The 27,709-nt window shown below is 44.8% G+C and overlaps 1 protein-coding gene across 3 annotated transcripts in view; it reads right to left on the bottom strand.

Moving 5' to 3' along the window:
* The window catches only part of DRD2 (dopamine receptor D2), an 88,844-nt gene extending 64,749 nt beyond the window's left edge, over positions 1–24,095 (bottom strand). For all 3 annotated transcript variants that reach the window (XM_067470807.1, XM_060787538.2, XM_067470806.1), the window contains exon 1: positions 22,812–24,095. The gene's annotated coding sequence lies outside the window, so the exon portion shown is untranslated. The remainder of the gene's footprint in view (positions 1–22,811) is intronic.
* Between the last annotated feature and the right edge of the window lie 3,614 nt (positions 24,096–27,709).

Below are 27,709 nucleotides of genomic sequence, written 5' to 3' on the forward strand. Positions count from 1 at the left end.
CCTGGCCATAAAAACCCACTGAAGGGTGTATTGTCGAAGGCTTTCATGGCTGGAGTCACTGGGTTATTGTAGGCTTTTCGGGCTGTGTGGCCATGTTCTAGAAGTATTATCTCCTGATGTTTCACCTGCATCTATGGCACGCATTCTCAGAAGTTGCGAGGTCCTCTGAGGATGCCTGCTATAGATGCAAGTGAAACGTCAGGAGAGAATGCTGCTGGAACATGGCCATACAGCCTGAAAAACCCATAACGACCCACTGAAGGATCTTGGCCAATTCCCCTTATCTCAACTACAGTCAAAGGCAACCTAGCTCTTGCCCAGTAAACCCTACAATAGGTTTGATAGGAAGTCATAGGGAGGAAGGAGCAAGCTTCCTTTCTGCTGCCTTGAAGACTAGGATGCAATGGAACAATGGCTTCAAACTATAAGAAAGGACATTTCACTTGAATATTAGGAAATCTTCCTGACTGTGAGAGCTGTTCAGCAGTGGAACTCTCTGCCCCGGAGTGAGGTGGAGGCTCCTTCTTTGGAAGCTTTGAAACAGAGGCAGGATGGCCATCTGTCGGGAGTGCTTTGAATGCAATTTTCCTGCTTCTTGGCAGAATGGGGTTGGACTGGATGGACCATGAGGTATCTTCCAACTCTAGGATTCTAGAATTCTATAATTTGGGGTCACCATATGTCAGAAGTGACCCGAGGCATACAACAACAACAGCAAGGGTGTGTTGTTTCTTCCTGACTGTGAGAGCTGTTCAGCAGTGGAACTCTCTGCCCCGGAGTGTGGTGGAGGCTCCTTCTTTGGAGACTTTTAAACAAAGGCTGGATGGCCATCTGTTGGGGGTGATTTGAATGCAATTTTCCTGTTTCTTGGCAGAACGGGGTTGGACTGGATGGCCTATGAGGTATCTTCCAACTCTAGGATACTATGATTCTATGATTTGGGGTCACCATATGTCAGAAGTGACTCGAGGCATACAACAACAACAGCAGCAGCAGCAGCAGCAGCAGCAAGGGTGTGTTGTTTCTTCCTGACTGTGAGAGCCGTTCAGCAGTGGAACTCTCTGTCCCAAAGTGTGGTGGAGGCTCCTTCTTTGGAGACTTTTAAACAAAGGCTGGATGGCCACCTGTCAGGGGTGATTTGAATGTAATTTTCCTGCTTCCTGGCAGAATGGGGTTGGACTGGATGACCCATGAGGTCTCTTCCAACTTTTTGATTCTATGATTTGGGGTCACCATATGTCATAAGTGACCCAAGGCACGCAACAACAACAACAACAAAAGCAAGGGTGTGTTGTTTCTTTTTTTCCCTACTACAAACATAACATCAACAACAACATGGAGAAGCCATCCCTCAAATCTGTAGGTTGTAAATCACTGCCATCCTATTCATTGGCAGAACTCCTCATCTGCATAGGAAAGAGCTTGTTGACATTTTTGGCAGCTCCTCTGAGAACAAAGCTAATTGAATAAACATTTAATTGTTATTACAAGCAATGGGGAGTTTGGGAAGAAAGGGGGAGGAAAGTGGCAAGCAGCACATTGGATTTAATTGCTAGCTGAAGAGTCTTTCATGAGTCCCTCTGGGAAGGGAGAAATGGCCTCCTTCTCGGATCCCAGGGTTGCCAGCTGGAAAACTCAAGAAGCCTCTTGTATTTTTCACAGTTGCATTGCTACCTGGCTTCAAGTCATTGACAATTTATGGTGACTCAAAGGCGCCCCACGCTCAGCCAAGCAAAGCTTAGGATGCGGGAGGGCATTTTGAATGATCCTATGAAGGAGGCAGACTTGGTTTGGGCCAGGTAGTTGCTGGCCCATGCATGTGAGGGGGCGGAGCAGAAAGCTGGGTGAGGCTGCTCTGTTCTTCTTTCAGTTTCCTTTTGACAGCGTGACCCTCCCTCCCTCCATATGGTCAGTGTGAGTATAGACTGGTCGCACATGGTCTGGGTAGGAATTCCCCCCCCCCCCAAGTTTGCATTGGGGTTTTTTTCGCCTACCTCATACTGTTTCAGATGGGTGTGGTAATTGGCTTTTGGGTGGTGTCATTTAAATAGGTTTCCTTGAGTATTAATAAGTTTCCATGGCATGTTAAAGGTGAAATGGTGATGGTAGGCACCGTGGCACCCCCGCCTTAGGGGGTGAAGGGTGGACTCCCACAAAAGTCCCCATAAGTTTTCATACAATGGGAGCTACCCTTGGGGCTGGATGGAGGGTTCTCACTCTTGAAAAACTCTGAGGTTTGGGAGGGAGCGCCCTCAGGATGGCCTTCCAACTATGATCGGCCGAGAGGTGCAGACAAAGAATTGTGCTTGGCCCTCGGGATCCTTGGTGCACGCTTGTCCTTGGAGGTGGTCAGAGGGAGTGACCCCTGGCCCAGGGACTAGGCTCACTAGGTGGCCATTCAGCCAGGAGTTATATGTTGCATTTTTACAGATTTTCCCTCTACAGCTTACTGCAAATTCTTTCAATAAATAGGTCAGAAAATGGCCCTTTAGATCCATTTTCTTGTGTCTGACTCTTTATTTCATGGTGGGAGTTCAAAAACTGAGCCCAGGGTTTTCTTGGAGAATTTTGCTTGCTTTTCCTTTCCTCTGAGGATGAATGTGAGACTTATCCAAGTTGGGTTTGCATGGATATGAACCCTGGTCTTCAGAGTCCTGATTTAGCATGACAAACCACGAAGACACACTGGGTCTCAATGGTCAAGTCAAAAAGGAGATGTCATGACAAGCAACTTCTCAATGGTTATGTAGAAGAGGGGGACATGAGAGAAGCCTCCTCACAGGATTGCAAGACATCCGGGCGTCCCCTGGGCAACGTCTTCGTAGACGGCTGATTCTCTCAATCCAGAAGCAACCAGAAGCGACTTGCAGCATGCAAACAAACACTGTCTAATTAATGCAGTTTGGCACCGGTTTGGAGTTGTAATTTGGTGAGCATCCAGCAGCCTTTGGCAGAAAAGCTGAACAGGTTGCGAAACTATAACTCTCAGGATTCCATTGCATTGAGCCATGGATCTTTAAGTGGTATCAAACTGTGTTAACTCTACAGTGTAGATGCACCCCAAGAGAACATTTATAACCAAAGCCATGAAGAATCCAATCTGCAAAACGCCAAGCTGTGAACGGGGAGGGCTGACTGTGCATTTGTTTGCCAGGACCTCTCTCTTAACAACCTGTTATTACAGCACCAGATATTTTTGGCGTTCCATGTCCACAGCATGTTGATTTTTCTCTTTTGGAGCCTTAAAAAGGAATTGCATCCTTTCTCCCCCCCCCCTCCTGTTTGCAAAGGGACAACCCACGGCCTTTCAACATGGTTTCCTTGCAGCTTCCCAAGTTTTCTTTCTCTCTTTCTCTTTTTCTTTCTCCCACCAACTCTACAGATGCCACAAGAACCGAGAAGCCGAAGACAACCGCATTTACATTTCCTGAATGGGCTAATCACAAAATGTGTACTTTCCACCGCCTCCGAATGCGGGGAAGGAGCAAGGGGCGGGGGCTCAGAAAACTAGATATATGTCACTTTTCAAGAGAAAAGGGGGAGGAAGAGGAGGAGGAAATAACAATGAGGAAAATGAATCAAAAAACAAGCCATATCCTGTCTTAAGAGGGGGGTGCACAGGGCATATATTCATCAATTGGGAAGGAGAGCTGGAGGAATTGTGATGGGAAAGAGAGAGAGGAACAATGGAGGAAGGAGGCCGTTCCTTTGAAGAATCCTCAAAAACAGACAATACGCACGGTTTAAAATAACTCCCTGAATGATGGCTTTGACAGATGCAAGAAAAACTTTCATGCTTTGCTAAACATCATCCAGTTTTTTCGGCTCAATACAACCGGGCAGGGAAGCTTGCTACTTTAGGGTTGTCTTTTGGGACTGTGAGTGGGTTATTGCATTTAGATGTACGGTATCCTTCCCCCCAAACAACCTTATCGACTGCCTTTCTAGATATAAGGAGGTTAAATATGGACTAGATTTCTACATGCAGGGAGGGATTGTCCTTAAAGTAGGCCTTTCTAAATATAAGGTTTAATATAGACCAGACTTCTACATGCAGGGAGGAATTGTCCTTACCAACTGCCTTTCTAGATATGAGGTTTATTATAGACTAGATTTCTACATGCAGGGAGGGATTGTCCTTAAAGTAGGCCCTTCTAGATATTAGGTTTAATAGAGACTAGATTTCTATATGCAGGGAGGTATTGTCCTTAAAGTAGGCCTTTCTAAATATAATGTTTAATATAGACTAGACTTCTACATACAGACATGGATTGTCCTTACCAACTGCCTTTCTAGATATGAGGTTTATTATAGATTTCTACATGCAGGGAGGGATTGTCCTTAAAGGAGGCCTTTCTAAATATAATGTTTAATATAGATTAGACTTCTACATGCAGACATGGATTGTCCTTACAGACTGCCTTTCTAGATATGAGATTTATTATAGACTAGATTTCTACATACAGGGAGGGGTTGTCCTTAAAGTAAGCTTTTCTAGATATAAGATTTAATAGAGACTAGACTTCTACATGCAGTCATGGTTGTCCTTACCGATTGCCTTTCTAGATATGAGGTTTAATATAGACTAGATTTCTACATGCAGGGAGGGGTTGTCATTAAAGTAAGACTTTCTAGATATAAGGTTTAATATAGACTAGACTTCTACATGCAGACATGGATTGTCCTTACCGACTGCCTTTCTAGATATGATGTTTATTATTGACTAGATTTCTTCATGCAGGGAGGGATTGTCCTTAAAGTAGACCTTTCTAGATATAAGGTTTAATATATAGACTTCTACATGGAGACATGGATTGTCCTTACTGACTGCCTTTCTAGACATAAAGAGGTTTAATATAGACTAGATTTCTATATGCAGGGAGGGATTATTCTTAAAGTAGGCCTTTCTAGATATAAGGAGATTTAATATAGACTAGATTTCTACATACAGACATGGATTGTCCTTAAAGTAGACCTTTCTAGATATAATGTTTAATATAGACTAGACTTCTACATACAGACATGGATTGCCCTTACTGACTGCCTTTCTAGATATGAGGTTTATTATAGACTAGATTTCTACATGCAGGGAGGGGTTGTCATTAAAGTAAGACTTTCTAGATATAAGGTTTAATATAGACTAGACTTCTACATGCAGACATGGATTGTCCTTACCGACTGCCTTTCTAGATATGATGTTTATTATTGACTAGATTTCTTCATGCAGGGAGGGATTGTCCTTAAAGTAGACCTTTCTAGATATAAGGTTTAATATATAGACTTCTACATGGAGACATGGATTGTCCTTACTGACTGCCTTTCTAGACATAAAGAGGTTTAATATAGACTAGATTTCTATATGCAGGGAGGGATTATTCTTAAAGTAGGCCTTTCTAGATATAAGGAGATTTAATATAGACTAGATTTCTACATACAGACATGGATTGTCCTTAAAGTAGACCTTTCTAGATATAATGTTTAATATAGACTAGACTTCTACATACAGACATGGATTGCCCTTACTGACTGCCTTTCTAGATATGAGGTTTATTATAGACTAGATTTCTGCATGCAGGGAGGGATTGTCCTTAAAGTAGACCATTCTAAATATAATATTTAATATAGACTAAACTACATACAGACATGGATTGTCCTTACTGACTGCCTTTCTAGATATGAGGTTTATTATAGACTAGATTTCTACATGCAGGGAAGGATTGTCCTTAAAGTAGGTCTTTCTAGATATAAGGAGGTTTAATATAGACTAGACTTCTACATGCAGAGAGGGATTGTCCTTAATGTAGACCTTTCTAGATATAAGGAGGTTTAATATAGCCTAGACTTCTACATACAGACATGGATTGTCCTTACAAACTGCCTTTCTAGATATGAGGCTTATTATAGACTAGATTTCTACATGCAGGGAGGGTTCGTCCTTAAAGTAGACCTTTCTAGATATAATGTTTAATATAGACTAGACTTTTGCATACAGACATGGATTGTCCTTACCGACAGCCTTTCTAGATATGAGGTTTATTATAGACTAGATTTCTACATGCGAGGAGGGATTCTCCTTAAAGTAGGCCTTTCTAGATCTAAGGTTTAATATAGACTTGCCAGTAGGCTGTTAGGAATGGTGGGAGTTGAAGTCCAAAACACCTGGAGGGAGGGCTGACGTTTGCCCATGCCTGGTATAATGCACACTTGAGGTGATGCTCCGCTTCGTCACTTTGCATTATGTGCCCATTGCAAACTGATACGTGTCTTATGCTCCATGCCACGATGGGCCATTTGGCAATGATCTCTGGCAATCATTCCTACCTGTTTTTTAAATGACAAGGCCATTATTTGGTTTGCTTTGTGGCCTTGTCCCAATGCCGCCTTCTCCAATTTAACCTCTGCAAAACTCTCCTGAAACTCTCTGCAAAACCACGATTTCTATCGACCCGCAATAATCCGAATGTGCAACTAATTAAACTGGGAGCACAGGGGCTGCCGCACATGCAGCAAGTTCCCTGCACGGTTCAGGAGCTCACATGTTACCACAATGATTTCCATTAGCTGACGGATCACTTCCACGAAGAGCGGCAAATCATTCAGTCGCAAAGTTAGCAAAGCAACTCCCAGTTAGAGGCTACACGGTTCTCCTGGATCAGGTGCTAAGATGGAGCAGAAATGAGGTCCGTTTTCTGTTCCATGATATTGCTTTCTTAGAGAGACTTCGAAAAGATCATTCTTTATCCAAGGATGCCTGGCTTCATTAGAAAACTTGAGAAATCCAAGCAGGATTAGATTGGACAAATGCATTGCTTGAAGCTTAGATATATGGATAGGCTGTGTGACCCTGAATTGGCTATTTATTATTATTATTATTATTATTATTATTATTATTATTATTATTATTCTCCCAGTTTTCCATAGCATTGACTCATGGCAGCTAAAGAGGTGTCAAACTGGATTAATTCTACAGTGTATCATAGAATCATAGAATCAAAGAGTTGGAAGAGACCTCATGGGCCATCCAGTCCAACCCCATTCTGCCATGAAGCAGGAATATTGCATTCAAATCACCCCTGACAGATGGCCATCCAGCCCCTGTTTAAAAGCTTCCAAAGAAGGAGCCTCCACCACACTCCGGGGCAAAGAGTTCCACTGCTGAACGGCTCTCACAGTCAGGAAGTTCTTCCTCATGTTCAGATGGAATCTCCTCTCTTGCAGTTTGAAGCCATTGTTCCATTGCTTCCTAGTCTCCAGGGAAGCAGAAAACAAGCTTGCTCCCTCCTCCCTGTGGCTTCCTCTCACATATTTATACATGGCTATCATGTCTCCTCTCAGCCTTCTCTGCTTCAGGCTAAACATGCCCAACTCCTTAAGCCGCTCCTCAAAGGGCTTGTTCTCAAGACCCTTGATCATTTGAATTGTGGTGCCCAGAATTGGACACAATATTCCAGGTGTGGTCTAACCAGAGCGGAATAGAGGGGTAGCATTACTTCCCCATGCTCCTATTAATGCAGGCCAAAATCCCATTGGCTTTTTTTGCCACCACATCACAAAAAAGATGCAGCCTCGGTTGTTATATTGTCCTTAGAGTAGTGTTCCCCAACCTGGGGGCCAGGACCCCTGGGGGGTTGTAAGGGGGTGTCAGAGGGGTCACTAAAGACCATCAGAAAACACAGTATTTTCTGTTGGTCATAGGGGTTCTGTGTGGAAAGTTTGGCCCAATTATTGTCAGTGACATCGGCCACACAGCAAGGCAGGAACAGATCAAGCACAGCCACTTTAGACTATAAACTACATAATTTTTACGGCTATATACATTAGAAGCTACTTAACACTCAGCACATTGCTTCTTTACAGTCCGATCGTAACATCAGGAACACTTCAACTGTTATCAGTACTAGTCCACACCTCCTGCATTACAGAGTGACGTATGACGCTGCGTCCATTTGTTCTACACACTTGATTTATGACCTCTTTAGGAATGCCATTCCCTCCATGGTTCGGTTCACTTTTTCCACACGGGAATACATTACACTCGGCACATAGCTACTGCATTTTAAACATATATGCATACTTTGAAATCTACATTATAAATTGCAAACAGCTTCAACAATTATATCATTGGTGGGGTTCAGAGTGCTCTTTGATTGTAGGGGAACTATAAATCCCAGCAACTCCCAAATATCAAGGTCCATTTTCCTCAAACTCCACCAGTGTTCACATTTGGCCATATTGAGTATTCCTGTCAAGTTTGGTCCAGATCCATAATTGTTTGAGTCCACAGTACTCCCTGGATGCAGGTGAACTACAACTCCAAGACGCAAGGTCAGTGCCCACCAAACCCAGTTTTTTCTGTTGGTCAAGAGAGTTCTGGGTGCCAAATTTGGTTCAATTCCGTCATTGGTGGAGTTTGGAATGCTCTTTGATTGCAGCTGAACTATAAATCCCAGCAACTCTAACTCCCAAATGACAAACTCAATCCCCTTTCCAACCCCACCAGTGTTCAAATGTGGCCGTATCGGGTATTTGTGCCAAATTTGGTCCAGTGAATGAAAATACATCCTGCATATCAGATATTTACATGACGATTCATAACAGGAGCAAAACTACAGTTGGGAAGTAGCGATGAAAATAATGTTATGGTTGGGGATCGTCACAACATGAGGAACTGTATTAAGAGGTCATGGCATTAGTATGGTAAAGAAACACTGCCTTAGAGCCATCAGAGATGAGAAAAGCTAGTTTCCAAAGGCAGGTCATCTTTAGAATCAATCAAGAGATGTTTTTGTTGTTGTCTCAGGAGCAACTTGAGAAACTTCAAGTCACTTCTGGTGTGAGAGAATTGGCTGCCTGCAAGGACGTTGCCTGGGGATGCCTGGATGATTTGATTTTTTAAAATCATCCTTGTGGGAGGCTTCTCTCATGTCCCCACATGAGGAGCTGGAGCTGATAGAGGGAGCTCATCCGCCTCTCCCCGGATTTGAACCTGCAACCTGTCGGTCTTCAGTCCTGCCGGCACAGGAGTATAATAATAATAATAATAATAATAATAATTATTATTATTATTATTATTATTATTATTATTTATTGTGTCAGGAGCAAACCAAAACAGTTGTATTTCATTTAAAAAACAGACAAACAAACAAAAAAACCCCAACAAAATTTGCAGACTTGGTATTCTATTCTATTCTAATAGAATACCAAATAATAATAATAATCCAGTTCTTGTGGGTTTTTTCGGGCTATATGGCCATGTTCTAGAGGCATTTCTCCTGACGTTTCGCCTGCATCTATGGCAAGCATCCTCAGAGGATGCTTGCCATAGATGCAGGCGAAACGTCAGGAGAAATGCCTCTAGAACATGGCCATATAGCCCGAAAAAACCCACAAGAACTGAGTGATTCCGGCCATGAAAGCCTTCGACAATACAATAATAATAATAATAATAATAATAATAATAACAACTCTGAAAAAGGAGACAAAGGAGGGCCTGATTCTGGCAGCCCAAGAACAAGCCATTCGAACCAATGCCATCAAAGCCAGAATTGAAAAGTCGACAATTTAGCAATTTATTTATTTAGCAATTTTGCATACCGGTCTTCTCCCCTCTATCGGAGGACTTGGGCCGGTTTCCAACAATAAAATCACCAAAAAATAATTTAAAACATCATATAACATATTCAATTAAAACGTTATAACAGCAAAATGCAATCACATAATAACAATGTCAGTCGTCATAGTGCATTCGTTGTCCATCATTCATCGTCATCTATCCGATCACAGAAATATTGATTCACTCGTCGAAAGCCAAACCCCATAGCCAGGTTTCCACCCATTTTCTGAACGACAGGATGGAGGGGGCGGTTCTGATCTCCAGTGGGAGAGAGTTCCAGAGTCGAGGGGCCACCACCGAGAAGGCCCTGTCCCTCGTCCCCACCAGACGCGCCTGAGAAGCCGGTGGGACCGAGACCAGGGCCCCTCCAGACGATCTTAACAACCTAGATGGTTCATAGGGGAGAATACGTTCGGACAACAGATCCCAAATGTAGACTCTGCAAGGAAACAATAGATCCCATCCTCGGCTGCTGCAAGAAGATCACGCAGACAGACTACAAGCAGAGGCACAACACCGTTGCTCAGATGATTCATTGGAACTTGTGCCACAAAGACCATCTGCCTGAGACAAAGAACTGGTGGGATCACAAGCTGGAAAAAGTTACAGAGAATGTAACTTTATTATTATTATTATTGCAGTTTCTCAAGTCGCTCCTGACACGACAAAAAAAAAATCCTAGTGGTTGGAGAGCGAAACACCCTGATAACGTTGTTCCGTGGGTTACTTACTAAGAACTTCTAAAAACTAGCGCTTGGTGCCCTTTAGTGTCTGCCCAGTTTGAGTCCCCAGATGTTATTGAACAACAACATCACTTTTGATGATCTGTTATGCAGGCTGGGGATAATGGGAATTGCAACCCAAGCTGTTAGGAGAAGGGTTAACAGTCATTTTCAAGTCAGGCATCCTATCCACAAGGATTGTATCTCAATCCAAACTCTGTGCCTGAATGAAGGTCTCCACAGAAGTTCCATCAGCAACCTGTAGCTAATAGAGTCATAGAATGATAGAGTTGGAAGAGACCTCATGGGCCATCTAGTCCAACCCCATTCTGCCAAGAAGCAGGAATATTGCATTCAAAGCATCCCCAACAGATGGCCATCCAGCCTCTGTTTAAAAGCCTCCAAAGAAGGAGCCTCCACCACACTCGAAGGCAGAGAGTTCCACTGCTGAATGGCTCTCACAGTCAGGAAGTTCTTCCTAATGTTCAGGTGGAATCTCCTTTCTTGTAGTTTGAAGCCATTGTTCCATTGCGTCCTAGTCTCCAGGGAAGCAGAAAGCAAGCTTGCGCCCTCCACCCTATGACTTCCTCTCGCATATTTATACATGGCCCTCCTCATGTCTCCTCCCAGATTTCTCTTCTTCAGATTAAACATGCCCAGCCTTTTAAGCAGCTCTTCATAGGGCTTGTTCTCCAGACCTTTGATTCAAAGCACCCCCAACAGATGGACATCCAGCCTGTTTAAAAGCCTCCAAAATGTGGGGCTAAGGATGCATCTACATTGTGGAATGAATGCAGTTTGGTCCTACTTTTTGGTCATGCAGCCCAGAACACAACAGGATCTGGGGAGTTGTACTTTTACAAGGGCTTTCTATGTCCAAGAGATGGTGCCCAACCAAACTACAAATTCAATTGATGGGTTACTGTGTGTTTTCTGGGCTGTCTGGCTATGTTCCAGAAGCATTCTCTCCTGACATTTTGCCCACATCTATGGCAGGCATCCTCAGAGGTTGAGGGGTCTGAGGATGCCTGCCAAGAGATGGTGCCCAACCAAACTACAAATCCTAGGATCCCATTGATGGGTTACTGTGTGTTTTCTGGGCTGCCTGGCCTTGTTCCAGAAGCATTCTCTCCTGTCATTTTGCCCACATCTATGGCAGGCATCCTCAGAGGTTGAGGGGTCTGAGGATGCCTGCCAAGAGATAGTGCCCAACCAAACTACAAATCCTAGGATTCCATTGATGGGTTACTATGTGTTTTCTGGGCTGTCTGGCCATGTTCCAGAAGCATTCTCTCCTGACATTTTGCCCACGTCTATTGCAGGTATCCTCAGAGGCTGAGGGGTCTGAGGATGCCTGCCAAGAGATTGTCCTCAACCAAACTACAAATCCTAGGATCCCATTGATGGGTTACTGTGTGTTTTCTGGACTGTCTGGCCATGTTCCAGAAGCATTCTCTCCTGACATTTTGCCCACATCTATGGCAGGCATCCTCAGAGGTTGAGGGGTCTGAGGATGCCTGCCATAAGTGTGAGTGAAACGTCAGGGGAGAATGCTTCTGGAACATAGCTATACAGCCCAGAAAACTCACAGTAACTCAGTGATTTCAGCCATGAAAGCTTTTGATAATTTCATTAATGTTCCTCGGTCCCATATTTTAGATAAGACCTTGATATTGAGCCGTAACAGTCAATGTGGTGTCAAACTGCATTCATTCTACAATGTAGACGTACCTTGTGTCCGAACCAAAAACAGCAACCAGAGTCTCCAATCATTTGCACTTAATGCAGAACAATGTGATGTGGTGGCAAAAAAAGCCAATGGGATTTTGGCCTGCATCAATAGGAGCATAGTGTCTAGATCTAAGGAAGTAATGCTACCCATGCTCTATTCCGCTTTGGTTAGACCACACCTGGAATATTGTGTCCAATTCTGGGCACCACAATTCAAGAGAGATATTGACAAGCTGGAATGTGTCCAGAGGAGGGTGACTAGAATGATCAAGGGTCTGGAGAACAAGCCCTATGAGGAGCGGCTTGGGGAACTGGGCATGTTTAGCCTGAAGAAGAGAAGGCTGAGAGGAGATATGATAGCCATGTATAAATATGTGAGAGGAAGCCACAGGGAGGAGGAGGGAGCAAGCTTGTTTTCTGCTTCCCTGGAGACTAGGACGCAATGGAACAATGGCTTCAAACTACAAGAGAGGAGATTCCATCTGAACATGAGGAAGAACTTCCTGACTGTGAGAGCCGTTCAGCAGTGGAACTCTCTGCCCTGGAGTGTGGTGGAGGCTCCTTCTTTGGAAGCTTTTAAGCAGAGGCTGGATGGCCATCTGTCAGGGGTGATTTGAATGCAATATTCCTGCTTCTTGGCAGGGGGTTGGACTGGATGGCCCATGAGGTCTCTTCCAACTCTTTGATTCTAGGATTATTTCTTTTTTTGATGGAGGAAACCCACATTCCCCCGGGGAAATTAATGCGCCAGGGTTTGCTGCGTGGAAGGAAACATTCCTTCTTCTATGGACAAAGAAAAAGGCAACCAACTCCTCCTGGTTGCCAGTAGCAACCCACCGAGAATTGTTTAGGAGGGGAAAAAATATAAACATATATAAATAGGAAAATTGCACACTGGAAAAGCCTTGGAGTGATCCATCGTATTTATAAGATACGTGTAAATGAGCAACATTGTTGGAAAACTACTCAAACCTTTTTGTGGCGGAGGAAGAGAAGACTTCTGAGAAGTGGAAGGTGGGAGTGTCGTCGAGGGCATCCTAGACCCCTGCCTTCAAGCTGGTGTGGCCTGCAGCAGGGAGTTCCACAGTTCCTGATTGCCAAGTTGGGCCAAACTGATGAAATGTGCGCCAGCAGCAGCCTCAACCAGGGACTCTATACAGCCGTGTGCGCTCTCCTTTCACTCCTTTGCTAGTCCCAACTATGTAACCAATCCCCAAATAAAGATTAATCAAATTGGAACTTTTAACTTCTCCTGCTTGATATTTTGTGTCCCTTTCTTGCCTGAAACTATCCACCTGGAATATTGTGTCCAATTCTGGGCACCACAATTCAAGAGAGATATTGACAAGCTGGAATGTGTCCAGAGGAGGGCGACTAAAACGATCAAGGGTCTGGAGAACAATCCCTATGAGGAGCGGCTTAAGGAGCTGGGCATGTTTAGCCTGAAGAAGAGAAGGCTGAGAGGAGATATGATAGCCATGTATAAATATGTGAGAGGAAGCCACAGGGAGGAGGAGGGAGCAAGCTTGTTTTCTGCTTTCATGGAGACTAGGACGCAATGGAAGAATGGCTTCAAACTACAAGAGAGGAGATTCCATCTGAACATAAGGAAGAACTTCCTGACTGTGAGAGCCGTTCAGCAGTGGAACTCTCTGCCCCGGAGTGTGGTGGAGGCTCCTTCTTTGGAAGCTTTTAAACAGAGGCTGGATGGCCATCTGTCAGGGGTGATTTGAATGCAATATTCCTGCTTCTTGGCAGAATGGGGTTGGACTGGATGGCCCATGAGGTCTCTTCCAACTTTTTGATTCTATGATTCTATGAAATGCATGAAACTAACCTTTTCCAGGCCGCGGGAGACTGCAAGCCTGCTCGGGATGCCTTCCTGGCGTATCAGGGAGGCCAAATCTGCGCTCCCCCAAACCGCGGATACGGAAACCCCTCGGGTCCCCGTATCCGCGAGATGGCAGATCGACTCCATTTTGATGGCATATTTTTCCTGGCTAAATTTTAACACTATCTGCTATCTTGCTTTTTGTATTTAGGGCTTCTACGCTCGGGGAATAACCTTTTAAGTTTTAAGAATATAATTTTAAGGAAACAGCTGATTGTCAAAAGCCGAGCTTTGCTGCTGCCGCGCTGCCGCTGCCCTTGCCACTTCTTCGACTTTGGTGAGATTTCTTCTGGATTTTTAGGGAAACAAAATTGCTGAAAATCAGGCTTCTCTTTGCTCGCCAAAGTAGCAATCCCTCTTTGGTGGGGTCTCAGGGTCTCTCCTCCTGGGGCAGACCCTCCTAAAGTTCCTATCGATTTCAGGAGCATTCATTAACGACTTTTGCAATTACACCGGAGAATGAATGCGGGTTGACACCACTTTCACTCCCATGACTCAATGCTATGGGGTCCTGGGAGTTGTAGTTTGGTGGGACCCCAGCACCCTTTGGCAAAGAAGCCTTGTACAAGTACAACTCCGAGGAGTGCCAAGCTTGCATCAATTCCATTGATGGGTTGCTGTGTGTTTTCTGGGTTGTATGGCCATGTTCCAGAAGCATTCTCTCCTGACATTTTGCCCACATCTATGGCAGAGATTGAGGGGTCTGAGGATGGCTGCCATAAGTGTGAGCAAAACATCAGGGGAAAATGCTTCTGGAACATAGCTATACAGCCCAGAAAACTCACAGCAACCTAGTGATTTCAGCCATGAAAGCCTGTGACAATTTCATTGATGTTCCTCGGTCCCATATTTTAGATAAGACCTTGAGTCTAGTTCACAAATCACATTGACCTGGAGCCTATTGTCAACTAAAGTAGGGTTGGTGACTCAATAGGTATGACATATGACTAGACTCAACAATACTTCATTGAGTTAGGCATAGCAAATAATGACTGAGACCATTTTCTCCACACAGTCTACACTTAAGCAATCTTGCAATTCATAGGCACCTAAAGTTGGGAGAGACTCCCAGGACCATCCAGTCCATCCCCTTCTATCATGCAGGAAGACAGCATTTCTCAGCCTGGGGGGTCAGGACCCCTGGGGGTCTTGAAGGGGTGTCAGAGGGGTCACCAAAGACCATCAGAAAACACAGTATTTTCTCTTGGTCATGGGGGTTATGTATGGGAAGTTTGGCCCAATTCTATCATTGGTGAGGTTCAGAATGTTCTTTGATTGTAAGTGAACTATAAATCTCAGCAACTCCAACTCTCAAATGTCAAGGTCTGTTTTTCCTGAACTCCACCAGTGTTTGCATTTGGGCATTTTGAGTATCTGTGCCAAGTTTGGTCCAGATCCATCATTTTTTGTGTCCACAGTGCTCTCTGGATGTAGGTGAACTACAACTCCCAAACTCAAGGTCAATGCCCACTAAACTCTTCTCATATTTTCTGTTGATCATGGGAGCTCTGTGTGCCAAGTTTGGTTCTATTCCATCATTGGTGGAGTTCAGAATGTTCTTAGATTGTAGATGAACTCTAAATCCCAGCAACTACAACTCTCAAAAGTCAAAGTCCGTTTTTCCCGAACTCCACCAGTGTTCACATTTGGGCATATTGTATCTGTGCCAAGTTTGGTTCAGATCCATCATTTTTTTGTGTCCACAGTGCTCTCTGGATGTAGGTGAACTACAACTCCCAAACTCAAGGTCAATGCCCACCAAACCCTTCTCATATTTTCTGTTGGTCATGGGAGCTCTGTGTGCCAAGTTTGGTTCTATTCCATCATTGGTGGAGTTCAGAATGTTCTTAGATTGTAGATGAACTCTAAATCCCAGCAACTACAACTCTCAAATGTCAAAGTCCATTTTTCCCGAACTCCAACAGTGTTCACATTTGGGCATATTGTATCTGTGCCAAGTTTGGTTCAGATCCATCATTTTTTTGTGTCCACAGTGCTCTCTGGATGTAGGTGAACTACAACTCCCAAACTCAAGGTCAATGCCCACCAAACCCTTCCAGTATTTTCTGTTGGTCATGAGAGTTCTGTGGGCCAAGTTTGGTTCAATTCCATAGTTGGTGGAGTTCAGAATAATAATAATAATAATAATAATAATAATAATAATAATAATAATATTGCATTCAAATCACCCCTGACAGATGGCCATCCAGCCCCTGTTTAAAACCTTCCAAAGAAGGACCCTCCACCACACTCTGGGGCAGAGAGTTCCACTGCTGAACGGTTCTCACAGTCAGGAAGTTCTTCCTCATGTTCAGATGGAATCTCCTCTCTTGTAGTTTGAAGCCATTGTTCTGCATCCTAGTCTCCAGAGAAGCAGAAAACAAGCTTGCTCCCTCCTCCTCCCTGTGGCTTCCTCTCACATATTTATACATGGCTATCATATCTCCTCTCAGCCTTCTCTTCTTCAGGCTAAACATGCCCAGCTCCTTAAGCCGCTCCTCATAGGGCTTGTTCTCCAGACCTTTTATCATTTTAGTCGCTCTCCTCTGGACACATTCCAGCTTGTCAATATCTCTCTTGAATTGTGGTGCCCAGAATTGGACACAATATTCCAGGTAAAGTGGTCTAACCAAAGCGGAATAGAGCATGGGGAGCATGACTTCCCTAGATCTAGACACTAGGCTCCTCTTGGTGCAGGCCAAAATCCCATTGCCTTTTTTTGCCGCCACATCATATTCCTGGCTAATGTTTAACTTGTTGTCCACAAGGACTCCAAGATCTTTTTCACACGTACTGCTCTCGAGCCAGGCCTCATTGTCCCCCATTCTGTCTCTTTGCATTTCGTTTTTCCTGCCACTCAGGGAGTTGTATGCTCCCTGAGTGCCGCTCCTGTTAGCAACCTGGCTGCCGAACGCTGGACCATTTGAAGCTTCTGAGCAGTCTTCAAAGGCAACCCCACGTAGAGAGTGTTGCAGTAGTCTATACGGGATGTAACCAGAGTGTAGACTACCGTGGCCAAGTCAGACTTCCCATATCAGATATTTACATTATAACTCATAACAGTAGTAAAATTTTAGTTATGAAGTAGCAACAAAAATAATGTTATGGTTGGTGAGTCACCACAAGATGAGGGTTGCAGCATTTGGAAGGTTGAGAAACACTAAGCTAAACCCTCCCGACAGATGGTCATGCAGCCTCTGCTTAAAAACCTCCAAAGAAGGAGACTCCACCAGAGTCTGAGGCAGCAAATTCCATGGCTAAACAGCATTAACCATTAGCAAGTTATTTCTAATGTTTAGATGGAATCTTTTTTCCTGCTGTTTGAATCCACGGTTCCATTACGTCCTAGTATCCGGAGTGGCATAAAACAAGCTTGGCCTCCTCCTCACTGGGATATCCTTTCCAATATTCAAACCTGGCTCTCTTGTTCTTCTCTTCTCCAAGCTAAACATAACCAACTCCTCAGAGGGCTTTATAATTTCTAGACCTTTGACTATTTTGGTGGACACCTTCCAGCTTCTCAATATCCTTCTTGGATTGCTCTACTTCTGTGGACATCTTCCAGCTTGTCCATTTCCTTCTTGGATTGCTTTGCCCAGAACGGGACACAGCGCTATCCAAAATGAGGTCTGACCCAAGCAGAACAGAAAGGCACCATTCCACCTTCCTTTGGATGCAGCCCAAAAGCCCATTGGCTTTTTCATCCGCTGCATCACACTCTTGACTCATGTTCTGCTTGTGGTCCACGAATGCGCCAAGATCCCTTCCACATGGACTATTTCAAGCCAGGTTTCACACATCCTAAATCCATGCATTGCATTTTTTTCCTGCCTAAGTTGAACACTTTACACTTACACCTAAGTAAAGGTAAAGATTTCCCCTTGACATTAAGTCTAGTTGTGTCTGACTGAGGAAGCTGGTGCTCATCTCCATTTCAAAGCCAAAGAGCCGGCATTGTCCATAGACATCTCCAAGGTCATGTGGCGAGCATGACTGCATGGAGTGCCATTGCCTTCCTACCTATTTATTTATTTCGTATCAAAAGCATTACATAAATTAGTATAAAACTAATAAAAATAGAAGGAGTGCTAATTATCTTTTGACCAAAAACGGGCAACAGCAACGGCATTGTCTGTAGCCTCCACCAATTCTTCCTCCGTACATGAGGCAGGGCATAGTGGACAAGCATACAGATGCGGAGGTGTCTGTTCTGCTCCACAGTCACACAAGGTGTGGGATTCTTTTAGGTCGTGCCGTTTTGCCAGGTTGTCTTTTTATCTGCCCACTCCACTTCCGTTCAGGGACTTCCAAGTTGCCCATTCTTGGTTTGCCTATTGATCTACTCACATTTGCATGTTTCCAAACTTTTTTTTCATGTCAGGAGTGACTTGAGAAACTGCAAGTCGCTTCTGGTGTGAGAGAATTGGCTGTCTGCAACTGCTAGGTTGGTAGAAGCTGGGGCTAACAGCGGGAGCTCACCACGCTTCCCAGATTTGAACTGCCAACCTTTCAGTCAGCAAGCTCAGCAGCTCAGCGGTTTAACCTGCTGCGCCACCTATGAAGATGATATAAGCAGGGAATAGGGAGCAAGTATGATAATAAATTGGTAGAGATGTGACTTTGGAAGCCCCGCTTTTCACAATTTCCCTCAACCTTTTTGGTGCCAGAAATATGCTCATAATAATAATAATAATAATAATAATAATAATAATAATAATCTTTATTTATACCCCACTTTTCACAATTCTCCTCAACCTCTTTGGTGCCAGAAATTTGCTCTGAGTAATAATAATAATAATAATAATAATAATAATAATAATCTTTATTTATACCCCGCATTTCACAATTTCCCTCAACCTTTTTGGTGCCAGAAATTTGCTCTTAATAACAACAATAATAATAATAATCTTTATTCATACCCCACTTTTCACAATTTCCCTCAACCTTTTTGGTGCCAGGAATTTGCTCTTAATAATAATAATAATAATCTTTATTCATACCCCACTTTTCACAATTCTCCTCAACCTTTTTGGTGCCAGAAATTTGCTCTTTATAATAATAATAATAATAATAATAATAATCTTTATTTATACCCCACTTTTCACAATTTCCTTCAACCTTTTTGGTGCCAGAAATTTGCTAATAGTAATAGTAATAGTAATAATAATAATAAGCTTTATTTATACCCCACTTTTCACAATTTCCCTCAACCTTTTTGGTGCCAGAAATTTGCTCTTAATAATAATAATAATAATAATAATAATAATAATAATAATAATCTTTATTTATACCCCACTTTTCACAATTTCCCTCAACCTTTTTGGTGCCAGAAATTTGCTCTTACTACTACTACTACTACTAATAATAATAACAATCTTTATTTATACCCTGCCACCATCTCCCCAATGGGGACTCGGGGTGGCTAACATGAGGCTGAGCCCAAACATAACACAACAAAATAATATGCAAGACAATAGAAAATAAACACAACAAATACATAATACAACAAAATAAAATAAACAACCATCTCCATGCCAAGAATGGTGTGGAAAAGGGGAAAGAAAATCCCTGCGTGAAGCAACCTTTTGGAGAGGAAGCAAAAGCCAAGGCTGCTTGCAAAATATTTAAACGTTGCCTTTGTTTACTAAGTAAACCTTACACAATTGGATGGGTAACCTAGAAGGTCACGTTTCCCCACGGTTTATTGAAGGAATGAGCAAAGCCTACAACCGAGCAACAGAAATATTGACTTGCAGGAAGGGCGTGCTTGTTGCAAGCTCAGTCTCCCGTGCAAAAAATGGGAACTTTCCTCATGGTGTAAGTGGAGCAAGTAAAAGTATCCACATACTTAATCATGCCACATCATTAATAACAATCCATATCAATGCGGAGTCAATGTGTTTTGCGTTGCAGCGACAGCACAATGTGTTTGCTTGCTGCTCCCACCTAACAAAAAATCAGGCAAAGATAAAATACTTTGGAGACAACACCACGTTCTTCATCTAAATCAGGAATGGGTCAACTTGGGCTTTCCAGATGTTTTGGACTCCAACTCCCACCATTCCTAACAGTCTCAGGCCCCTTCCTGAGGGGGAAAAGGAAAGGGCCTGAGGCTGTTAGGAATGGTGGGAGTTGGAATCCAAAGGCTGAGGGGAAAAAGGAAAGGGCCTGAGGCTGTTAGGAATGGTGGGAGTTGGAGTCCAAAGGCTGAGAGGGAAAAGGAAAGGGCCTGAGGCTGTTAGGAACGGTGGGAGTTGGAGTCCAAAGGCTGAGAGGGAAAAGGAAAGGGACTGAGGCTGTTAGGAACGGTGGGAGTTGGAGTCCAAAGGCTGAGGGGGAAAAGGAAAGGGCCTGAGGCTGTTAGGAATGGTGGGAGTTGGAGTCCAAAACACCTGGAAAGCCCAAGTTGGCTCATTTCTGATCTAGATCACATGTTGAATGTCTTTTGACAGCACTTTAATTGCCATGTCTCAAGGCAATGGGATCCTGGGAGTTGTAGTTGCCCCTCTTTGGCAAAGACACTGGGCAACTACAACTCCCAGCATTACAGAGAATTCAGCCATAGCAATTAAAGTGGCATCAAACCGTACTCAATCTACACCGCAGATGCACCCTAAGCCTAGGACTCAAACCAAAGCTCCTGCAACCTTGGAAGCGACGTTGTCCTCTCTATTCATCCTTCCAAACTTTCCTTTTGGAAATGCAATGTTTCCTCTCTGTGGGTTTGTCTCACCCATCACTCTTCATATCATATGCTCTCTGTGGGTCTGTCCCACTCATCACTCATTACTGTCTCCATTCCATAGCTCTCGAACCTGGGATAATATCCTAAGAGTTCATTTTTAATTTTCATGGACCAAGACAGAGTTTTCTTGTGTGGATGGAAATGGCAGATCTCTGCTCCCATCTCTCATGGAAGGAAACACTGATGAGTACCCAAGTGCAATCGAGAAGTTCCCATTGAGTTGTTGAAGGCTTTCATGGCTAGATTGACTGGGTTGCTGTGAGTTTCCTGGGCTGTCCAGCCATGTTCCAGAAGCATTCTCTCCTGATGTTTCACCTGCATCTATTGCAGGCATCCTCAGAGGTTGTGAGGTCTGTTGGAAACTAGGTAAGTGAGGTTGATATATCTGGAATGATGTCCAGGGTGGGAGAAAGAACTCTTGTCTGCCTGAGGCAAGTGTGAATGTTTCAATTGGCCAACTTGAATAGCCTGGCAGCTTCAAAGCCTGGCTCTTTCCTGCCTGGGGGAATACTTTGTTGGGGGGGTGTTAACTGGCCCTGATTTTTTCTTGTCTGGAATTTCCCTGTCTTCTGAGTTTTGTTCTTTATTTACTGTACTGATTTTAGACTTTTAGAATTCCAGACAGGAAACAATCAGGGCCAGTTTTGTATGCATGTGTCAGGAGAAACTGCAAGTCGCTTCTGGTGTGACAGAACTGGTCATCTGCAAGGACACCCAGATGTTTTGATGTTTTATCACCCTTGTGGGAGACTCCTCTCATCTCCCCACATGGAGAGCTGGAGCTGACAGAGGGAGCTCATCCGCACTCTCCCTGGAATTGAACCTCCAATTTTTCTCATCTCAGGAGTGACTTGAGAAACTGCAAGTTGCTTCTGGTGTGAGAGAACTGGCCGTCTGGAAGGACGTGGCCCAGGGGACATTGCCCAGAAGTTTTGATGTTTTATCACCCTTGTTGGAAGCTTCGCTCATGTCCCCTCAGGGGGAGCTGGAGCTGACAGAAGGAGCTCATCCGTGCTCTCCCTGGAATTGAACCTCCAATTTTTCTCATCTCAGAAGTGACTTGACAAACTGCAAGTCACTTCTGGTGTGAGAGCACTGGTCATCTGCAAGGACATTGCCCAGGGGACATTGCCCAGATGTTTTGATGTTTTATCACCCTTGTGGGAGGCTTCTCTCATGTCCCCACATGGGGAGCTGGAGCTGACAGAGGGAGCTCATCCGCACTCTCCCTGGAATTGAATTTCTAATTTTTCTCATCTCAGGAATGACTTGAGAAACTGCAAGTCGTTTCTGGTGTGAGAGAACTGGCTGTCTGTAAGGACATTACCCAGGGGACACCCAGATGTTTTGATGTTTTATCACCCTTGTGGGAGGCTTCTCTCATGTCCCTGCATGGGGAGCTGGAGCTGACAGAAGGAGCTCATCCGCTCTCTCCCTGGAATTGAACCTCCGACCAGTCAGTCTTCGGTCCTGCTAGCACAAGGGGGCTCCTAATACCCCTAGTTGATACCTCCCAACAAAGGATTCCCCCAAGCAGGAAGCACCCAGGCTTTGAAGCTGGAAGATTATTCTCACTCCTGACGGCACAAGGGTTTAACCCATTGTGCAACCGAGGGCTCCTAATAGGGCTATTTAACACCTCCCAACAAAAGAGTCCCCCAGGCAGGAAGCAGTCAGGCTTTGGAACTGCAAGACTATTCAATACTAATCAAGGTGGCCAATTGCAACATTCACACTCGCCTCCAACAGACAAGAGTTCTTTCTGCCACCCTGGACATCATTCTACAGATAGATTCCAACAGACCTCCAACAAGCCTGCCATAGATGTGGGCGAAACGTCAGGAGAGAATGCTTCTGGAACATATTGGCCATAGAGCCTGGAAAACTCACCACAACCTAGTTCCCATTGATTTAAAAAGAAAGAAAGGCGAGAAGGTTGGAGGAGCGAGTGCCTGTGCTGTTTGGAAGTCCCTTCTGCCTTTCCTTTGCTTCCCACCACATTTACTCAGCGTTTGCCCACACTGCCAAACAATGCCACAGATCAGAATAGACCTGGAGAATAACTCTCCATTTCCAAGCAAAGAGAAGAAAATATGTCAACATCCTTACCTTCAAGCCATAAGAGAAGTGGGTGGAGAAGTGGGAGCTGGGGGCTTCCTCTTGGGGGAAATACCCCACACCTTGCTTGGGACCCTTCTCTCTTCTTTCCCTTCCTTCTGGCTCTTGCTCACTCTTCCAGGGTCGCCAATGGCTTGCCCATGCCCACTTGCTCCTTCCAAGAAGAGGTGAGGCCACTTTCTCCTGACCCTCCTGGAAACCTCTTCCTCCCAAAGAAGGGAGACTCCCAGAAGAAGCTGAAACCAAACCCTTCTTGGAGAGCAAAGTCCTTCAGCTCCTGGGATGAAGGAGGAGATGCTTCCCTATCTTGGTCCTCCTCTTCCTCCTTGAACTTCAACCAACCCTTCTTGGAGAGCAAAGTCCTTCAGCTCCTGGGATGGAGGAGGAGATGCTTCCCTGTCTTGGTCCTCCTCTTCCTCCTTGACTTCAACCAAGCCTTCTTGGAGAGCAAAGTCCTTCAGCTCCTGGGATGGAGGAGGAGATGCTTCCCTGTTTTGGTCCTCCTCTTCCTCTCTGAACTTCAACCAAGCCCTTCTTGGAGAGCAAAGACCTTCAGCTCCTGGGATGGAGAAGGAGATGCTTCCCTGCCTTGGTCCTCCTCTTCCTCTTTGAACTTCAACCAAGCCTTCTTGGAGAGCAAAGTCCTTCAGCTCCTGGGATGGAGGAGGAGATGCTCCCCTGTCTTGGTCCTCCTCTTCCTCTTTGAACTTCAACCAAGCCCTTCTTGGAGAGCAAAGACTTTCAGCTCCTGGGATGGAGGAGGAGATGCTTCCCTGCCTTGGTCCTCCTCTTCCTCCTTGAATTTCAACCAAGCCTTCTTGGAGAGCAAAGTCCTTCAGCTCCTGGGATGGGGAAGAAGAGGCTGCCCTTTGGTCCTCTTCCTCCTTGAACTTCAACCAACCCTTTTTGGAGAGCAAAGTCCTTCAGCTCTTGGGATAGAGAAGGAGACGTTTCCCTGCCTTGAATCCTCCTCCTCCTCCTTCAACTTCAACTTGGAGGCGCTTCTCCTTTGTGTCCAAATCCGTGCGTCTTTTGGGCACCTAAGGGACGCTTCGGAGAGGGTCTGGGCTCCCTGGGAAGCGGTGCTGAAGCGAGTCTAACACGCGAAAAGGAGCCTCGGGGGGGTCCACACGCGGACAGGCTCCCGATTCGGAATCGAGGAGGAGGAAAAAGAAGAGGAGGAGGAGGAAGAGAAGGAGGCGCGTCCTGCAGTCTCTTTGGAGGCGAGAGAGAGATTCAGCACTGAATGGATGGACAGCTCCAAAGCAGCACAGAGCCAGGGAGGGGAATGTGGGCGGGGCTTAATTGGTGGGCGGGGAGAAGGGTTGGGCTGTGTGTGTGTGTTGTGTTGTATTGTGTGTGTGTGACATATATGTGCATTGTGTTGGTTTTGGCTTCTATACCGTGCTCCCTTCAGTGTTCTTCTTCCTTGCAGCCTCTGTTCAGCACTATTGAATCTTCTCTTGTGGCTGTTGGGTACTTTTGTTGTGTTCCTTTTCAAGCTCTGCCTTGTAGGTTGTGTTGTCCTATCTGTTGTAACTATCATGCTGATTGGGCCATTCAGTATGCTAAGGACATTTAATAGAATGCCAAGTTTGCAAACTTTGTGTTGTTGTTGCTGTTTTTTTGATACAATACAACTGTTTGATTCACTCCTGACACGATAAATAAATAGTATGCTTCCACAAAAGGGTTGTGCACACTCCAACATTATCCCTTTCTGGGTGCCTTTGTTCATAGGAACTTAGAGCTGGAAGGGACCCCAAAGGCTATCCAGTCCAACCTCCTTCTGCGAGGTATAAATCCATATCCAAGCCCTCCCAACAGACGGCCATTCAACCTCTGTTTAAAAGCCTCTATAAAAGGATTCTTCACCAGACTCTGGATCCTAGCTCTGGAATAGAGTACAAGGGACATTCGTCTTCTTCTTATAGAATCATAGAATCATAGAATCAAAGAGTTGGAAGAGACCTCCTGGGCCATCCAGTCCAACCCCATTCTGCCAAGAAGCAGGAATATTGCATTCAAATCACCCCTGACAGATGGCCATCCAGCCTCTGTTTAAAAGCTTCCAAAGAAGGAGCCTCCACCACACTCCGGGGCAGAGAGTTCCACTGCTGAACGGCTCTCACAGTCAGGAAGTTCTTCCTCATGTTCAGATGGAATCTCCTCTCTTGCAGTTTGAAGCCATTGTTCCGCGTCCTAGTCTCCAAGGAAGCAGAAAACAAGCTTGCTCCCTCCTCCTCCCTGTGGCTTCCTCTCACATATTTATACATGGCTATCATGTCTCCTCTCAGCCTTCTCTTCTTCAGGCTAAACATGCCCAGCTCCTTAAGCCGCTCCTCATAGGGCTTGTTCTCCAGACCCTTGATAATTTTAGTCGCCCTCCTCTGGACACATTCCAGCTTGTCAATATCTCTCTTGAATTGTGGTGCCCAGAATTGGACACAATATTCCAGGTGTGGTGTAACCAAAGCGGAATAGAGCATGGGCAGCATGACTTCCCTGGACCTAGACACTATGCTCCTATTGATGCAGGACAAAATCCCATTGGCTTTTTTGCCGCCACATCACATTCCTGGCTCATGTTTAACTTGTTGTCCATGAGGACTCCAAGATCTTTTTCACACGTATCGCTCTCGAGCCAGGCATTGTCCTCCAAGAAAGCCATATATTCCACAACGAAGCAGCTTTGATCACCAGGAAGTTCATTATTATTATTATTATTATTATTATTATTATTATTATTATTATCCCCGCTTTATCTCTCCCAAGGAGACTCAAAATCCTTCCTAATGTTTAGGTGGAATCTCTTTTCTTGCCATTGGCGAGGCATCCATGGCTCCCTTGTGTCCTAGTCTCTGGAGCAGCAGAAAAATACCCTATTCCCTCCTCAATACTCAATTCCCTCATCATTTCCCATATTTAAACATGTCCCTTTCTCTCAAGCTTTTCTCTTTCAAACTAAACATACTTCCCTAATTATTTCTTCTTTGGGACTCATAGTTTCCAGCCCTTTGACCCTTTCGGTGGCCCTTCTGTGGACCTCTCTGATCAGAATTGAGCAAGGGTCATTCCAGGTGAGATGTGACCAAATCGGGAGAGAGTTGATGGCAATGACATCGATTGCCCTTAACCCAGCTCTTGTGTGTGTGTGGTGTTGTTGTTGCTCTTTATTATCCTGACCGGACTGCAAGCAAAACACAAAACCACAAGTCACCATTTCATCCCACTTAGCTATCAAACACGTGTGTCACCCTTTGTGGGTTTTGTCGTGGGTTGTGCTTCGAAGGAGTCCTTGACCCGCCTGGCAGGGCCACGCGCTCCAAGCACAGCGTGGCACACGGAGCCCGTGGCCTCGGGCGGCACAGCTGCTTCGCTCTCCCATCCCTGGGACACACACATGACACACACACAGACATAATGCACACGTCACCAATGAGGCCGAGGCTGGTGCCAAACCCATCCGGAGAAAGGGACCGGCAAATGTCAAGAGTTAAGCAATCTGAGGTATTTATTATTTGGAGAACTACAAGAGAGCAAGGCTGCATCTACACTGTGGAATGAATGCAGTTTGACACCATTTGAAGGGGCTTCATTCAATGCTATGGAAGCATGAGTGCTGTAGTTTGGAGAGGCATGGACACTCTTTGGAAAGAGGAAAGTAAAGGCCATGGAAAACTACAACTCCCAAAGTACAACTTGTAGCTTGGAGGGATGTTGTGTTCTTTGTCACTAAGGAATGATTGCAACTTGGTGCCACATGAACTGCCATGGCTCAGGATAAAGGCCTTGGAGGGTAAAGGCCTTGGAAAACTACAACTCCCATGGTTCAGGATAAAGGCCTTGGAGGGTAAAGGCCTTGGAAAACTACAACTCCCAAATTACAACTTGTAGCTTGGAGGGATATTGTGTGCATCGTCACAGAGGAATGAATGCAACTTGGTGCCACGTGAACTGCCATGGCTCAGGGTAAAGGCCTTGAAGGGTAAAGGCCTTGGAAAACTACAACTCCCAAACTACAAATTGTAGCTTGGAGGGATCTTGTGTGCATCGTCACTGAGGAATGAATGCAACTTGGTGCCACATGAACCGCCATGGCTCAGTGTAAAGGCCTTGGAGGGTAAAAGCCTTGGTAAACTACAACTCCTGGGATCCCATAAGATTCAGACATTAGAGAATTAAGTGTAATTCAATAGCACCTTCACTGCCATGACTTAATGCTATGGAATCCTGGGATTTGTAGCTTGGAGAGAGATTGTTTGCATCAACACTTGAGGAATGAATGTAGCTTGGTGCCACGTGAACTGCCATGGCTCAGGGTAAAGGCCTTGGAGGGCAAAGGCTTTGGAAAGTTTCAACTCCCAAACTACAACTCCCAGGATCCCATAGAATTCAGGCAATAGAAAACTGAACATGGTAGAATTAATGAAATTCAATACCACTTTCACTGCCATGGTTTAATAGTATGGAATCCTGGGATTTGTAGCTTGGAGGGAGATTGTGTACATTGACACTTGAAGAATGAATGCAACTTGGTGTCACATGAACTGAGTGCTATGGGTTCATGGGATTTGTAGTTTGGGCTCAAGAGGAGGCTCAGGATCAACACCACTTTCACTGCCATGGCTTATTACTATGGAATCCTGGGATTTGTAGCTTGGAGAGAGATTGTGTGCATTGACACTTGAGAAATGAATGCCATGTGACCTGCTATGGCTCAGTGCTATGAGATCATGGGATTTGTAGTTTGGGCTCAAGAGGAGGCTTGGGACCAACACCACTTTCACTGCCATGACTTATTACTATGGAATCCTGGGATTTGTAGCTTGGAGAGATAGTGTGCATCGACACTTGAGGAATGAATGCAATTTGGTGCCATGTGACCT

Source organism: Anolis sagrei, chromosome 7 (assembly GCF_037176765.1).
Source record: "Anolis sagrei isolate rAnoSag1 chromosome 7, rAnoSag1.mat, whole genome shotgun sequence".
In the NCBI taxonomy this organism is placed as follows: Eukaryota; Metazoa; Chordata; class Lepidosauria; order Squamata; family Dactyloidae; genus Anolis; species Anolis sagrei.